Raw genomic sequence first — 4,419 nt, 5'->3', positions numbered from 1 at the left:
TTCCCCCGCCGCTGGTCGCCCACTGGCTTGCATGTTTCAGGATCTGGTAGAGCTGGTGCATGATGGATTTGCTCTTCAGTGTTTGGACTCTCAGTAGTGATTATTAAACCACACTGAACTGAGCTGAACTGAACTGAACTTAAACACTACAAACTGAACTACACTGTTTACATTTACTATGATCTTCAATGTGGAGCTGCTTTGACACAATCTACATTGTAGAAGCGCTACACAATAAAGGGAATTGAATTGATTACTTTGCGAACATGAGAGCTGTGTGATATTCTAGTAGTAACAGCACTCGCTCCACCACTTTACCTGTTTCTCACTCACTCTACTTGCAGCGTTATTCAATCCAAGTTTAAGAAAAAGACTTTTGGATATTAAGTAGGGTGTCAAAATTAATTGTTTCCTTCGGAGCAACCGTGATGTAGATAGGGACAATTCGATATCGGTTCAATAATAGATCATAACCGTTATTTGTAATGACATCATTTACAGTATCTCCTATGCGTGATGTCGCAGTAGAATACTCTAGGCCGAAGAAGGGCCAAGGCGAGTAAATAAAGCACTCCAACTACCAGTGGTGGTTCTAGACCAGAGTGACTGAAGGAGCCGGGCAGGGGCCACTTGTATTTTTAGGGGGGCACACTTTAATATACATCACAAAAACTTCTTAATTATTCAAAGTCAATGTTTTTTTCATAGCATCACTCTGCAGTTCTTCATAAACAAGCTATAAATTAAATACTTAAAACTGAAAATATCTTCCTTGTTCATTTAATTGACAGAAACTTTGTATTGGTGTAGGATTACACATTTCTAACATTCAAGTACATCAATGCACATTTTTGCAGCTGTAAATCTTCAGTAGATGCTGCTAAAGTAAAAAAAAAACAATTGCCCTCCCTTAATTTTAAAATAATGTTTTCTAAGTGATCTTTAACAAACAAAGGAAATCTTCACAGTATTTCCTATAAAAACAAAAATAATTCTTCTGGAGTCCTTAATAAGTCATTTCTTATAGTTTATTTCTTGAATAAAAGCAGTTTCAATTTTTTTTTTAACTATTTTAAGGTCAGTATTAATAGCCTTCTTAAGAAATATTTACTTTATATTTTTTGATTGTCTACACAACAGCCAGTTATACAATAACTTGACTAATTATTCCAACTTTCCTAGTTAACATGTCTTTAAAATTACACTTTAAATCCGAGTCAAAGACTGTAGAATACTTAGAGACCTTGTCTGAATACATCTTGTGAAATAGATAGTAAAATATTATACACTAACTATAATCAAGAGTGGACATTTGATAGTGTTTCACAACATGAACATGACTGAAGTTGAAGCTTTTATTACCTGTGTTGATTTGGGGGTTAACTTTTAATGAATGCGGTAGACTGACACGCGCAGCACCGCAACTGACAGAGAGAGTGAGTGCACGTGACACCGAGAGTGCGAAAGAGAGGCCTTCAATCATAATCTCTGGCAGTCTGCCACCCGCTTCTCTGTGGTGTTTAGACACAAAAATACGGTGTCCAAATTTAGGGGGGGCCAGCTTGTTGACATGGGGGGGGCAACCGCCCCCCTAGAACTGCCACTGCCTACTACTTAAAAAGGTTGTGCTTGTGAGTTTGCTGGACAGTGTTGTGAAGAAAAAATCTAATTATGTATGGAAAGCATCGTCAATGCACTGTGATGCACCGAGATATTGAATTGAACCGAATCGATGAAATGATAATCGTAACCGAAACCAAACCGTGAGACCAGTGTAAGGTTTACAACCCCTAATAATTAATATAAATATCTCACTCTGTAGCATTTGTTTGTCTTAATACAAAAGGTGTTTACTATTGGAATGTATAAGTCTATTAAACCTTCTTGTTCTTGAGCGTGTGGTTTGCCGGTCAACTGCAAAACCACCCTTAAGGTAAATGCCTTATTTGATGAGTTTCAATCGGGCTTTAGATCGGATCACAGTGTTGGAAACAGTCTTAGTTAAGGTCACTAATGATCTTCTTATGAATTGCTGACTCAGGTGGTAATTCTGGTGCTCTTGGATCTAACTGCAGCATTTGACACGATCTCTCACAGCTTACTATTGGACATACTTCGAAACCGTGTTGGCCTAGCTGGGACAAGCACTAAGTTGGTTCATATCCTACCTCACTGAACGCTCGCAGTTCATTTATTTGGGAGGGTCATAATCGTGGACCGATCCTCTTTGTCACGGTGTCCCCCAGGGCTTGGTACTCGGGCCACTTTTGTTAGCATTTATATGCTACCTCTTGGAAAAATTGTACAAAAATATGGTATTAATTATCATTGCTATGCTCACGACACACCAGATTTATATTAGTACATCTCCTAATCTACCTGCCTCACTGTCAACACTTAACGCCTGCTTGGTGGAGATTAAAGCCTGGATGCAACAAATCTCAAATTAAATATCTCCAACACTGAGATTTTACTTTTGGCAACACCCTCTAATGTGTTATAGATGTGGCAAATCTCAGTTAACAGTTGATGATTCTCTTTAACTTCTTCAATTGCAATCGTGGGTGTTCTCTCTCTTTGATGCTCAGCTTAGCCTGAAACCTCATTTTAAACAGTTTACAAAAACCGCGTCCATCCTTTTCTCTCCACAACCAGATGATGAAAATGCTTGGCCATGGCTTTTTTACGTCTCGTTTAGATTTTTTGTAACTCTTTTATTGGGGGTCTGCCAGCCAATTCACTTATGATTTTACAATATGTTTCAAAATTCAGCCCCATGTGTGTTACCTCCACATCATCTTGCTCTCACATTACCCCTGTACACCAACAGTTACACGGTTGCCTGGTAAGTCACGCATCGATTTTAAAAAACCTTGATTTTAACTTATAAAGCTGTTCATGGTTCTGCTCCTGATTATATATGTGACCTGATATCCACCTCCTCTTCCTCTCGCAATCTATGTTTCCGCTTCGGGGCTCAACCTTGTTTCAGCCTCGTTGCAAACTTAAGCACCATGGGAGGTAGGGGCATTCTCTTATCGGGCGTCTAAATTGTGGAATGCTCTTCCCCCAAACATCAGGAACGCCAGTTCCCTGGACGGTTTTAAGAAACTTCTTAAAACTCATCTTTTTATTATTGCTTATAACTTATGAGGCTTTATTATTATCATTCTTACTTTATTGTGTATTCATGTTCTTCTGTGTTTTGATGCTCTTGTTAGCGCTTTGAGTCTGAGAAAAGTGCAATATAAATAAAATTTATTATTGTTATTATTATTATTATTATTATAAACCTTGAACAGAACGGCCTCAGAGGATCCAAATAGCAGTTGTGTTTCCAGAGCTCTTTCTCTGATCAGACGCTCCAGTTTAGGAAATCCACCCAAACACAGATACGACAGATGATAGAGAAGAGCCGTTCGCCTTCCGCAGCCGGAAGAAGCTCCTGAAATAAACTCTGGACTGCCCACAGATTTACTGAGCATGAGCTCTGAAACACCAAAACAACACACCATTACTGATGCATACTTATTATCTGACTTTAAAGGACACCTATTATGCAAAAATCACTTTTATAAGGGGTTTAAAACCCAGTTTGTGTGTCAGCAGTGTGTGAATATCTCCAGCCCCCTAATGCTCAACATGAATTAACTGTATTTGTTCTAATCAGACTTGATATAAGCAGTCTGCAGAAACACTTTGATTGACATTCTCGCTTTGTATGATGTCATCAGAGGGGGAAAGCCCCGCCCACTAGTCCCCATCTCTCCCTCACTAGCATAAACAGCAGCCCTGAGTGAGAAGCAGCCCGTCCATTAGCCGTTAGAGTTTTTGAAAAAATGCTTAATCTAGTTCACAATTGGCAATTACAAAAACAAAACAAAAATATCAATACTGGCGAATTACACTAAATTTTTAACATATTATGAATTTATTTAATATACTTTGTTAGTTCTTTTTGGTTAGTAAATGTTTCAGTTACTTTATTAAAGTAATATAACACCTTATTAGATTGCTTTGATTACATGACATTAGGGGGACATCAGGGGACTTTTAAATAAAACTGAATATTGTACAAATGAAAATTGATTTTAATTTACCTTCAAGATCGATAATGTTTTTCCTCAATTTGTGCATTTAAGCTATTTTTTTCAGCATAAGGGACTTTGAAATGACTGAAAACAGCCTAAAAACTGCTTCAGATGTGTATTAATTATTGACTTAATCAAAAATTTAACTGCCATGTAGTATAACATATACTAGAAGGATCCAGCAAAATAAAATCCAACCTACCTTTGTTGTCCGCCATGGTCCTTTAAGCAGTCGATAAAGCTTCAGATTCAGAAAGATCTGAAGACACAGAACAGAAGGATTAACATGAGACATAATGAGAAAAAATATATTTACTGCACCACAGAG

This window comes from Danio aesculapii, chromosome 24 (assembly GCF_903798145.1).
Source record: "Danio aesculapii chromosome 24, fDanAes4.1, whole genome shotgun sequence".
Taxonomy (NCBI): domain Eukaryota; kingdom Metazoa; phylum Chordata; class Actinopteri; order Cypriniformes; family Danionidae; genus Danio; species Danio aesculapii.
This window is presented reverse-complemented; position numbering follows the sequence as displayed.